Here is a 13,846-nt window from a genome sequence, read left to right on the forward strand (position 1 = left end):
ATACAAGGAAATGCACCTTCAAAACTTTGGTGCCAGATGAGTCAGAAGCAGTAAAGGGACCTGCAGTTTGGTCAGCAGGACCAGGTGGCAAGTCAGCTGTGGCACAGCAACATGTCCGCCCCAGAGCGAGGGAGCAATGCTTACAACTCAGGAATCCAGACTCTGCAAAACCTTTAGGGTAAATGGTGACAAAATCGTTTTTGAGCCACAGACCATTTGCTAGAACCCAACCTCCATGTTTCACCAGTGCTGTCCCTTTTTCCCACACACCTCTGCTCTTAAATAAATTCCACATAGCCAGCTGGGCCTACACAGTCCTGGTTAGCCTTCTTCTTGGAAATGGCATTTCTCTCCTCTTGTCACCTTTTTTTTTTTTTTTTTTTTTTAAGATTTATTTATTTATTTGAGAGAGAGAGAGAATGTGTGAGGGTGGGAGAGGGGCAGAGGAAAAGGGAGAGAGAGTCTTAAGCAGACTCTACACTGAGTGTGGAGCCAGACACAGGGCTCCATCTCATGACCCTGAGATCATGACCTGAGCCAAAATCGAGTCAGATGCTTAACCCACTGCACCACCCAGGTGCCCCTCATCACTTAACCTCTTCAAACAGACCATGTAAATACACCTATCTAATAGTGCTTGTCTCCAGAAAGTCATGTGCATATTGTACTTGGCCAAACATGTCCATTAACTGCCATTTCTCGGTGGCTGTGCTGTTTCTTTACTTTTCTCTCTCTTTTTTTTAAGATTTTTAAATTTATTCATTCATAAGAGACACAGACAGAGAGAGAGGCAGAGACACAGGCAGAGGGAGAAACAGGCTGCATGCAGGAAGCCCAATGTGGGACTTGATTCTGGGGCTCCAGGATCACGCCCTGAGCTGAAGGCAGACACTCAACCACTGAGCCACCCAGGCGTCCCTCTTTACTCTTCTTAACAGAGGGTCTGCTCTATGTCTGGTTGAGATCCACTCATTGATTTACAATGATGCCCCACATGTATTCTCAGGGTTATCACTCTATATTTATTATTATCACATCACAAGCGTACCTCAGAGATATTGCAGGTTTGATTCCAGACCAATAAAGCTACTATCACAAAAATATGAGTTGAGTGAATTTTTTTGGTTTTTCAGTGCATATAAAGGTGTGCAATAGTGTTATGTCTAAAAAAAGAATATACATAACAAACAATTACAATATCACCGTAACAATAATAAAAACAAAAGGCACCTGGGTGGCTTAATCAGTTAAGCATCTGACTCCTGATTTTGACTCAGGTCATGATCTCAGGGTCATGAGAACAACCCTACCTTGGGCTCCATGCTGGACATGGAGCCTGCTTAAGAGTCTCTCTCTCCCTCTCCCACTGTCCCTCCCTGCACCCCTATCTCTTCCTCTGTAAAAACAAAACAGAAAAAAACACACAAAAAGCAATAATGTAATAATAATGAAAAGGTTTGAAATATTGTGAGAATTACCAAAATGTGACTCAGAGACATGAAGTGAGCAAATGCTGTTGAAAAAAATGACACTGATAGATGTGGTTGATGCAGGGTTGCCACAAACCTTCAATTTGTAAAAAAATGCAGTGTCTGTGAAGCTTAATAAAGCAAAATGCAATACAAGTGCTCAATATAATGCTCTTGTTAGATTATTTGAGTATAATTAATTATTATAGTGTAAAAAATATAATTGAAGCGAAAGATTATAGTTAACTACTCTATTACATACTTCAAAGTTGCTAAGAAACTAGATCTTAAATGTTCTCACCACATGCAAAAATATGGGACACAATAGAGATGTTAACTAATGCTTTAACAGTAATCATATTGCAACATATAAATGCATCAAATTAATACATTATATATTAAACTTATACAATGTTATATATCAAATATATCTTAATACTAAAAACATATATAATCCCCCCAAAGAAAAAATAGGTATTATTATACATTACACATTTGATATGATAATAATGCTTAGTGAAATCTTTTTTAAATTATATTTTTATATAATAATAATTTAATTATATTAAAATAATCTAACAAGACCATTAATTGAGCACCTATGTGCTCAGTATTATGTTGAGACCCATGAGATTCAGAACAAATAGGACACATAATACTGGCCTTCAGGCTGACTACACACAAACTGGGGAAACAAGACCCATACAGAAGGAGCAACAGCTAACTGCCCTGTCTGGGTTGGCCACGGAAGCACATCCAGAAGACTGGGAGGCAGGAGGACGTTTCTTCCTTGCTTCAGACTCTCTGGGAAGGCCACATCCTTCCATGACTACAGTTTCTGTTGGGCCACTTTTATGCTTCTCACTTGGTCTGGTAATACTGTATGTCTCTCTTGTTCCTTCCCTTCCAGGGGTAATAACAATTTCCTGCTATTGCTAGTCCTTGGTCACCTCACTTTTCCTCCTCTGTTCTCTTAATTCTGTCCCTTCCTCTATCAGTAGCTCCTATCTTAAATTCTCTTCATCTGTAACAGTGTGAGTGGATTTTGTCTCCTGCCAGGACCCTGACTGATGCAATGAAACCTAAGAAGTTGCAGGCAAGGGGTTGATTTGCTTCTTGGTAGAGATTCTAACATGTCAACCAGAACAAATACTTGTTTCATAGAGGAGAAGATGGTTGGCCTTCCCCAGTTGGAGGGGAGGAGGAGCTTTGAAAGACACAGAGAGGAAAAAGCAAGGGCTTGAAGTGAACAAGTTGGTGTTGTGCATAGACAAGTCTTATTCGTGCAGCTAATTTTTAGACTTTAAAAAGTTAAATAAATCCTTCCTAGAGGCTTATGCTTCCTGAACTGTCACTTGTTTAAAAAGAGAGCTACATCAAAGCCCCAGCCACCAGAATTCCCCAGAACCCAAAATTTACAGCCCTGCTGGAGGACACTACAGATCCTCAATCAGGAGAAGGACTGGAGGTAAGCACGGAATCCTTTCAGCTTTAATTACATCTGACATAATATTCTTTTTCAAGCTTTGCTAATTGAAATTAAAGAGCTGCCACAGTTGGACAGGGACAAAAAAAGAATCCATTTTTCAGCCATCTCTGATTTAAGGAAACCAGGGTCAATTTCACTCCCATGGCTACTTAGTCTTCCAATGGGTGACACAAAACAAAACACAGCGTTGAAGAGGTGAAGTGTTTTTGACTATAGCAAGAGCAATGTTATTCAGGAGTTCATAGGACAAAGGATAGTTAGCCTTGTGGCCACTATCTGTTGCTAAAATGATCCAGTAAGCCAGCTCCTCTCAGTGCCCCAAATTACTGAGATATCTACTACCATGGGCTGGAGGGGCTAGAAACAATCAAAGAAGACAGAAAAATGCCTGCTAAGGATCTTTGGCTAGGTAAATCTTTCTCCAAGTAGGGAGGGCGGCAAAGGGTGGTTTTATCACCCTAGGGGCCAGTTATTAGTAAAAGGATGCTGAAGAAAAAAGAATTTCTACAATGTGCTTAAGGATGTGCCAAGTGCTTTCAGAGAAATTGTCCTATTCCATTCCTACAGCAATGTGGTGACTCAGGTCTTAGGGAACAAAGTAGACTTTGAGCTAGGGGGCTGAAGTTTGTGCATGGTTTCACCAAAAAAATCTTATGTGCTTTTAGATCTCTGTGCCTCAGTTTCCTCAGATAAAACATGAAAACAACGGCCAATCCTCATAGCTGAATGATAATCAATTTAAGCAGATGGATTTCTTTGGATGGAAAGTTCAGCCTGTGTCAGGAAATAACAATTGTTAATGTGAAAAGAAATAAAAGTAGAAGAGAATGCAAATACTCAAGTAGTGACAATACCAACCATAAGAACAATGAGTAACTGAAATTTAAGAGCTTTTACCAAATATAGTTCTTGTGTGTGTGTGAGGTGGGTGGGTGTTTGGTTAACTCACAATTATAAATTCTCTTTGGAAATGGCATAAGAAATGAAAACCAATCATGTCTCTCTGTGTAAGTGCTGCATAATCAGAGAGGGTTTCCCTCATCATACTAAGAAATAGCACCCTTGTCACTCATTTCTTTAACCCTACTTTATGTTATATATTTACTAATTTATTTTCTGTTTCCCAACTAGAATATAGGCTGTAGGAGGGAAGAGATTGTGTCTATTTTGTTGGCTGTTGACTCCTGAATACCTATAACAGTGCCTGGTACATAGAAGGTACTCAGTATTTATTGAATGAATTTAATAATGATATGATATAAAACTCAGTGTTAGATATTTTTCCAATTATTTTTGTATATATACATAAAACATATAGCATAAAATATAACAAAATAACATAAATATATAACATAAAATTTACCATCTTAATTATTTTTAATTGTACAGCTCAGTGGTATTAAGTAAATCATAATTTTGTGCTACCTCCACCATCGTCCATCTCCAAAAGTCTCTTAATCTTGTGAAACTGAAACTCTATACCCATTAAACAATAATTCCTCACTCCCTCTCCCTCTACCCCTGACCTATTCTACTTTCTGTCTCTATGATTTTGACTACTGTAAATAAAAATTCATATGAGTGGAATCATACATATTTTTTTTCTTTTTTGTGACTGGCTTAGTTCACATAGCATTATGTCCTCAAGTTTCATCCATGTTATAGCATATGTCAGAATTTCCTTTCTTTTAAAGGCTGAAATGTTAAATATTTTGATTCTCACAAAAGTTTTTGAATAGAGGTACCATGAAATATCTACATATTTCATCCTATCTTCTAAAAATGTGCATTATGAAAATGGTGGTAATATATGTAAATCTCATTGCAAAACAAACTCAATGAAGAAATATTCACTTGCTTTAATATTAAATGTGGGATCAAAAGTACGTGTGAATATCAACCTATGTTACAGAAGTGGACTATAGAAGATTCAGGTATAAAGCAGAAAAATTAGGTCACAAACAGTATTTTCTGCTCATAACAGTCTGAGGGGTAAGTGAAAATATTTTGTATTCTTATCATTTGATATGGTAAAGCCTGGCGTTGAGGAACCACTTTTACCTGGTGGATATCCACACTCAGATCTCTTATGTTAAAGAGTTCTCGGGCTTCCAGATCTCAGAAAATGACATTCCATTCATCCAAAGTGTCTTAAAATCCTAAAATAAGACAGATAGATTAAATAAGGTAGATTAACTATGTGTGTTTATCTCTGCTTACATCTGAGACCTTATTAAAATTATTGTAGAGGAATTTTTAAAAACATAAAAATGCACTATAGAAAGAGAATGAAAGAAGTAAGAAAGTTAAATGATTTTTGGAATTTAGAGGCAGATGACTAAATGAGATGACTCATTTAGCAAATAAAAGAGGCCACAGTCTAAAGTTAATTTAGAGGGTGATATGGATAAAGGGCTCTGGATTTAGGCACAGGTACTGGGTAAAATCAATGAGGAATAATTAACTTTCTTCCTAGTCCCTAGTCTCAATGCACAGAACACCAGCAGCAACATATCTCCTCCAGGCAGGAGATCACAAGTGCATTCTCTGGATAAACTAAATGGCCCTAGGGATTAGATTTCCCCTCTAGCATTCTCTATCTGGTAACCCTAAACTGAAGTCCATTAGTTGGCAAGCCCTGCTCCCACTCCTAAATAAATTCCCCCCTGTTTAGAACGTCACATTTCAATAGGAGAGACAGGCAAGGATTTTTTTTTTTTTTTCAGGAAAACCCCTAAAGGGAATAGAGGCACAAAAATAGACAAATAGAAAGCATGAACATGAAAGAAATAGAGATAAGGTGGGGAACAGAAAAACATTTTAAAAACAAACAGCCTCTAGTTTATATCTGTAGAGAAGATGTTATTATAAAAGGGAGCATTTGCAGAATAAGAAAGTGTTCTTGGAGTTTAAAAATAAATAAAAAAATATGGTGTAGAGTTGGAATATAACATCAAGAAAATCACCCAGAAATTATAGCAAGAAGTGATGGAAAGCATGAAAGAGCAGATAAGAAACATAGGCTGTGTCTATCTAGAAGAGGTTGGCAATTAATGGTCCATGGGCCAAATATAGCCCATAGCACGTTTTTGTATGTCCTTTAATCTGAGAATGCTTTTTAAATTTGTAAAAGATTGTGTATGTGTGTGTATGTCTGTGTATCTATTATCTATCTATCTATCTATCTATCTATCTATCTATCTATCTATCTATCGAGAGAAGAATATGTGACAGAGGATATATATGGTGCCCAAAGCCTAAAATATTTACTATCTGACCCTCTACAGAAAACATTTTCTGACCCCTGATCTCGAAGGCCAACTAGAATAGAACAAGAATTCTAGAAAAAAAGAATAGATAAAACAGAAAGAGGAACTTACCGAAGAAATTATACAGGGACAGTTCTCCAAACTGAAGGACTTGAGTCTCAGTTTGGAAAGGTACGTATTCAGAACAATAAAGAAGATGAGGCCTTTACCAAAGAACATCACTGAAATTCCAGAATATCAGGGAGAAAGAGAAGATCTGGAAAGTCTCCATAGAGGATAAAAAAACTGGTCACTTACAGAGAAGTGAGAGAAAAGACTCCTCAACAGCTACACTGATGCTAGAAGAAAAAAAGTAAGGTCTTACAGATCCTGACTTTTAACCTTGAACTCTGTATCTGGCCAAGTACTAAGAATTATTAATACTAACATATTTCACACATGAACAGACATAGAAAATTTACCTTCCAAGTGCCTTTGTTAGGGGGCAGTAGTTACAGATATGTTCTCCTAAAATAAGAGAAAGCAAACCAAGAAAGGAGATGGTCGGATCCAGGAAACAAAGATCCAATGCAGGAAACTGATAAAGGGAACTTTCAGAATGTTGACTGAGGGCAGGACTAGAGATTAACTGGTCTAGAGAGAACACAAAGGGGAAAGAGAACTCTAGGAAAAAAATAAGAGTGTGGTAGGTAGCTTCTAAAATGATTTTTAATGATCTTAGACTTCTGGTGGTCATGCCCTTGCAAAACTCTTTCCTCTTAGGATGGGCTGGACCTAGTAATGTGCTTCTAATAAAAAGAATATGGTAAAAGTGAGGGGATGTTACTTCCATTATGAGAGTATAAAAAGATTCTGGCTTCCATCTTAGTCTCCATCTCTTGCTCTGATGAAAGCCAGCTGCCATGTTGTGAGCTGCCCAGTGGAGAATGTCTGGCAAGAAACTGAGGAATGGTCCTTGACAAAGCCCAGAAGGAACTGAATCCTGCTAACAACCACTTGAATGAGTTTGGAAACAGATCATCTCCTAATTGAGCTTTGAGATAGTCATCAGTCCTGGCTGACATCTTAGTTGCAACCTTTTGAGTAATCCTGAGTCAAAAGACCCAACTAATTCAAGTCTGATTCCTTTCCCACAGAAATTTGAGATAATAAATTGCTTGTGTTAAGCCACAAAGTTTTGAGGCAATTTGTTACACAACCATAGATACTAATACAAGGGAATTGAATGCAAACCTAATATGCAGCATTTGAGGGAAAAGGTCAATCAATGATAAGTAAGCAGCAAACGTTGCATATAAATGAATAGCAAATAGAAATTATCAGAAAATCCCAAAGTTGCACTTGTACTTGAATCATAGTTCAATTTAAATGTAATCATAGTTTACTACTGGGCTTAAGAGTGAACAGTATTAACATAAGCACACTGTAGTAAATATTAAATATTTAATTAAAAATAGGAGTAACATAAGGTTTAATAAGAGAACTTAATTCTTATTTATCATAATATGAAGTATCTGGTTAATTTCTTTCTTTCTTTGTTTTTCTTTTTTAGAAAGGAGGGGAGGGGCACAGAGAGAGGGAGGGAGAGAATCATAAGCAGGCTCCATGCCCAGCACAGAGCCTGACATGGGGCTTGGTATCAAGACCCTGAGATCATGACCTGAGCCAAAATCAAGAGTTGGATTCTTAATCAACTGAGTCACCCAGGTATCCCTGGTTAATTTCTAACATTGCAAGTACAAAGTAACGTTAAATACATTATCTATAAAAATGGTAACTATCAGAAGAAACAGCTAAAAAATTGAACATAATAGGACAACCACCAAAATGCTTAGGGATAATAATTGACAACCATGAATTTTCTACCCAAGTAATTATTATTCAAAAAGCAAGGTGATATAAAGATATTTCCGACATACAAAGAGTAAGAGTTTATTTATCTTAGACTCTTGCTGAAAGAACAAATAAAATTGGTTCAAGAAGATAGATTCAACTTGAAGAGAGGAAGATGCAGGAAGCAGCAGTGAGTGAGCAAAAAATAGTCAAACATGTCGGTAAACTAAATAAATACTATTTAAACAAAACAAAAACAAAAACAAAAATCAACCAACCAACCGATAAACAAAAACACCTCATTTAGCTTTTAAAAAAAGGATGGTAAAACTAAAATGCCAAGAAGTCCTAACAGGAAAGATGGGTGGAAGAAGGTAGAAAGGCAGTTAAGGCATCTTAAGATCTTTGTTTTGATCAGGAAGAGGATAAAGATAATAATTATTTTTTCTTTATTTTTTTCTTCCTCTGTTTTTCTCTTTTCTTCCTTTGTATACAACCAAAGCACATAAATTCCCTCACATCTAGGTAGACCCATGTAATTGAGTGGCCTTGGAGTGCGTGAGGAACTGATTTATATATACCTCTTGAAAGCCTGGCCCCTAAAATACCCCACAGTGTCTTCCACACTCTTTTTTTTTTTTTTTTTTTTTGTCAGCAGAGTGCAGAGTATCCAGGCCTGAGGATTCCCAAGGAATCTCAGGGGACATGGAGCCACCAGGTTGAAGAACAGGTATCTCAGAATCAGAACCTGGAGGAGAGATGCCCTATTACAAAAATCTGCATGAACTTTCCATTAGGCAGAAACAGTTGTACTGTTAAGCTGCTAGGATATTTTATAGTTTAGCTTGCCCTATTTTGACTAATTCAGAAGTTAGTACCTTCAAGTGAGCTGCTGCCCTGATAAAAAACTAAAGCATGTGGCAATGGCTTAGTGGTCAGGCAGTGAGTGGCAAGGATGCTGTTAACAATGACTAGAAAGATGAAACTCATGGTGTGTAGTGGTAAAACATGATAAAAACTGTCACTTGTGGCAACTTAGTAGTCATAAGTTCTCCTAAACCAGTAGCTCTAGAGGAAGAGTCTAGAAGACAGACTATTTGTAATGTGTTTTGATTTTTATTGGTTGCCTTTGCTAAGCTATTATTATAAAAAGGAGATGAACCCAGGAGAGAATCAGTTGATCTCTAAAGCAAAAATCAATGGGATAAAAAGAGTCCAGACATTTGCAAAGTCAAAGAGTTGAAAAAGCTCCACAGCTTCTAGATCCCAAACAGGAGAGAATACATGACAAAGGCCTGGTGAAACCTCTCAGTGCAACACAGATTGTGGCAAAGACCAGATTGAAGGTCTAATCTTCCCATTGGAGGTTCCAGATGGCCTTAAGCCAGTTGCCATTAAATTGAGAAAGATTGGCATGAGGACAAAAAAGAAAAAAAAAAAAAAAGAGGCAGGGTTGAAAATCATCTCTAGGAAAATCATCTCTAATGTTGATTGTAATTATTGGCTCATGCAAGTGACTGGGAAGCAAACAGACTAGAAAGCCTTTATTAGTTTTTAAAAGAATTTTACTGTTAAAGAAACCATGAGCCTAGATTAAAGAAGTCTTTATCTGCTTGAGACATAAAACACCCTTAGGTTTCCCAGCATAAGCAGAAAGCAGTGCCCTATAGACCAAGAGATTTCTTCCCATAAGGGTGTTTTATGCCAACCCATAAGATTCTAGCATTTGGGGCAGCCCAGGTGGCTCAGAGGTTTAGCGTCGACTTTGGCCCAGGGTGTGATCCTGGGGACCTGGGATTGAGTCTTACGTTGGGCTTGCTGCATGGAGCCTGCTTCTCCCTCTGTCTGTGTCTCTGCCTCTCTCTCTCTATGTGTCTCTCATGAATCAATCAATCAATCAATCAATCAAATCTTTTTTAAAAAAGATTCTAGCATTTGTTAAGAATGAGCAACTGTAGCATACCTCTTTTTGTTCCTTTTCTGACAGGGAATATTTAATTACAGTTCTTGCCCCTGCTTCACTACAGTATATATAGTGCGTGACTAGAAGGTAGGGAGAGAAAATAAATTCTTTTAGTTCCTTGGTTGCCAGGCCAAGAAGAGTTACATCTGACCTGATAGAGAAATTTGTGTATGATCGAAAGATCCTGGACTTTGAACTAGAATGGTTATTGGATGGAAATTTGGGTTGTCCTCCTAGGGTAAGTATGTTCTCCAGGCAGGAAGAAGAAAAGAATTGATATTTGCTGTCCAGAGAATAGACTGTGAAAGAGACTGCTAGTGCTTATAAATATCCAGTTCTCTCCTTCCTGGACATTACTCTGCAATCCTTGCATCTAGATGAAACCATGTGATTGAGTTCTGGCCAACAGAACATAGGTAGAGGCAGTGGTAAATGTTTAACAACGGGCTCTCCATAAAACAGTATGTCCATAGGTACTTGAGTTTATTATAAATTTGCTGATATAAAGAATGTATAGCATATTATTTACCACTAATAATATAACAATTACATTATGCATAAAAATTATGCAATACTCTATTGTAATTTCCATACAGCCAAATGATTCTCTCAACGCTTTTGTTGATTTTTACTGAACCCTTGTATTGTAGCCAACCTATGGTTACAATTGATGAATGAATACACTTCCAACATGAATATTCGTTGATATTTTCTTTCACATTATTGAGTAAGTGAAATAATGAAGACATATGTCAGAATTGTTCATCAGTAATGTGGGTAACTTCTTGGCTGAGTCAGTTAATGGTTATCAAATACTAGAAGAATATTTCCTTGATATTTTGTGCTGTTCACAATGTAATGACTACAGATACAGCATGCTTTTAATTAATCTGGATTTTTAATACTTTCTTTATAACTTCTAAAAGTCTCTAGATAATCAACAAAATAGTATAAACCCTGATTTATAGTGTTTGCCAATTTCTATGATATAAATATCCCTACTATTGTCTATTTCAAACACCCAACATGATGGCATTGAACATGGAGTCAGGAAGAGATTAACCATTCTATAGTATTCTATAGCATTTCCCACTTAGAGATACAAAGGACATAAATAATCTCAAGCATAAATGATAGTAAAATGTAATAAGAAGTTTAATTTTTATTTGTTTATATAATTTCATTTTTAATAATGTGTTTAATAAACAACTTGCAAAATGCCAAAAAATTTAATAGGTAGCTCTTGAGAACTGTCATGAGCTGGCTCCAGCACACCACAGGGATGAGGTATGCCACTTACACACCAGACTTCTGAAATGTGCAGCATAACCTTTATATACCCTCTCTTCACTCATTGGCCAACTCAATGCAGAGGACCCAGTGAAGGACTCCAAGAATGCCTTAGGGGACAGCAGAACCTGGATCTTTGAGTCACTAAGGATATGCCTAAAAGTGTCTTCCTACTAAAAATATCTACCTTAAACATTATGTGAGCAAAATATAAGTGCTTGTTGTGTCAAGTGTCTGAAATTTGAGATTGTTTGTTATAACAAAACCTACTGCTAGAAAATCTTAAACATTAAAAATAAAATGAGTGATTTATATAATTATATAGTATTAAAAATAACTCAGATATAAAGGTCAATATGAGGAATAATAGCAATGTTATAATAACAGATTCAATGTCAAACCATCTTCAACATCATATCTAAAATGATTAATATTGCCTGCTCATCTTTGTTTTCATCCACTGGTGAGCTCTGTTCTCTCCCTGTATATAAAGCCTATATAAGGCTTTAAAGGTATCTCAAAAGCAATGTTTCTTTTTTTTTTTAAAGATTCATTTATTTATTCATGAGACACACACAGAGAGAGAGAGAGAGAGAGAGAGAGAGAGAGAGAGAGGCAGAGACACAGGCAGAGGGAGAAGCAGGCTCTTCGCAGGAGCCCAATGTGGGACTCGATCCCAGGTCCTGGGATCATGACCTGAGCCGAAGGCAGCTGCTCAACTGCTGAGCCACCCAGGTGTCCCAAAAGCAATGTTACTGATGTCAGAGCTTCACTTATAGTTTACCAATTTATTTGACAAATATTTGGGGTCAAAGACCAGAATCTCATGGTTGTAGGTAAATTATTGCTATTTGTCAGAAAGCTTTAAAAAAACATCCTTCAGCTTTAACATAATACTTGAAAGATACTGTTTTAACTGTTAAGGCCACTAGATATTAAGGTCTGCATCTGTGTACAGAATCTTATCTGAACTAATTATCCCTAAAGCTAGAATCTGTGGTCTTTTCTCAGGGAATATTCTGACAACACTTAAACTAAGCACAAGGAATCAGTGGGAAACACACTCAAAAGATACTTAAACAGAAATTAAGAAATGTCCAACAATAAATCAAAGGAGTCTACCAGAAAACATAAATGCCTTGAAACACTATTTTCTCCCAGGCTGAAATGTTCTTTAAAAAATTTTAATGTAAATATCTAACCCCCAGGTTGAAGAGTTCTTTAAAATTTCAAATATAAACATCTGACTTGAAGTGTAAAACAATTCAGAAAGCACAGTAGGTAACAGTTTTGAAGGAAACACATTTCTACAGATGTCTTATCCCCACACCCGATGTTCACTAGGGACCTACCATGTGTGACTTAGGCGCCAAGCAGAAGCCATAGTGGTGAATAAGCTTTCGTGGAGGAAGTGGCATGGAATTGCTATATAAGAGTGGGGAAAAGGTCATCCTAAGCTTAACAAATGGCTTGAACAGAGTACACGGCATATTTGAAAAATGAGTAATGTACTAGGGGGTCAAATTGTATGAATGGCATACTAAGGATTTTGGACTAAACTTTGTATACAAGGAGGGAATCACTGTGGGGTTTTTGCTTGTGTTAGAAAGATAGTGCCCTGGCACTTTAAAGAACTAAAGGACAGATGGAGGATTGTAGGCCGACGACAACTGGGAGAATTTTGCACTAGTCTAGGTGAGAGACAGGGCTCTGACACAGGACTGTGGGAATGGAACAGAAGAGGCAAAAAAAAAAAAAAAAAGAGGCAGCCATGAAGCTTGGGGGAAATACACCACAGGACTTGCTGACTGACTGAGAGTGCATGTGTTGGGGGCCATGAGGACAGAGCTGCACTCTCATGTCTGGAGTCTGTGGGGGACTGGTCAATGGGGGCAATTTTACTCAAGATGGCAAAGGTGAGGTGTGGAGACATGCACTCAGTTTTGGAGACACTGAGCTGGAGAGGTCATTGGGAAGATCCAGATGGAAACAGGACACTCAGGGAAATAGGAAATAGGATACAGGACAGCACGGGTGGCTCAACAGTTTAGCTCCATGTTCAGCCTAGGGTGTGGTCCTGGAGACCTGAGATCGAGTCCCACATTGGGCTCCCTGCATGGCGCCTGCTTCTCCCTTTGCCTGTGTCTCTGCCTCTCTCTCTCTCTCTCTCTCTCTCATGAATAAATAAAAAAAAAAAAAAAAGGAAATAGGATACTTAACTTTCCATTTTGAGGATAAGTCAATTTTAATACACATTTTGTTGAGTCTCTGCCAAGAGAAGAACCTGGGTCTTAGCCACATCAAGTACATGGTTCAGGAAGTTCCCTAATAAAAGCAGCCTTTGGTTTCACTGGAACCTTACCCAAAGAGGGGACTTAGTAGGAGAATTAAATGGATTCAAATCTGCCAGATTAGCTAAGACTTTTTAAAATTGTACCACTCCATGGTAATGTAAGATTGAATAAATAGATGTACTCATGTAGTACTGTTGGAAGTAAACTGGAATAACTCTTTGGAAAGTAACTTGGAAATC

General features: G+C 37.5%; 1 long non-coding RNA gene across 2 annotated transcripts in view; it reads right to left on the minus strand.

The window, feature by feature from the left end:
• LOC112646585 (uncharacterized) overlaps positions 1 to 13,846 on the minus strand; it is a 126,029-nt gene that overhangs the window by 35,034 nt on the left and 77,149 nt on the right. For both annotated transcript variants that reach the window (XR_004815725.2, XR_003127737.3), the window contains exon 6: positions 5,020 to 5,117. This is a non-coding gene — a long non-coding RNA (uncharacterized LOC112646585). The remainder of the gene's footprint in view (positions 1 to 5,019; positions 5,118 to 13,846) is intronic.

This window comes from Canis lupus, chromosome 5, assembly GCF_003254725.2.
Source record: "Canis lupus dingo isolate Sandy chromosome 5, ASM325472v2, whole genome shotgun sequence".
Taxonomy (NCBI): domain Eukaryota; kingdom Metazoa; phylum Chordata; class Mammalia; order Carnivora; family Canidae; genus Canis; species Canis lupus.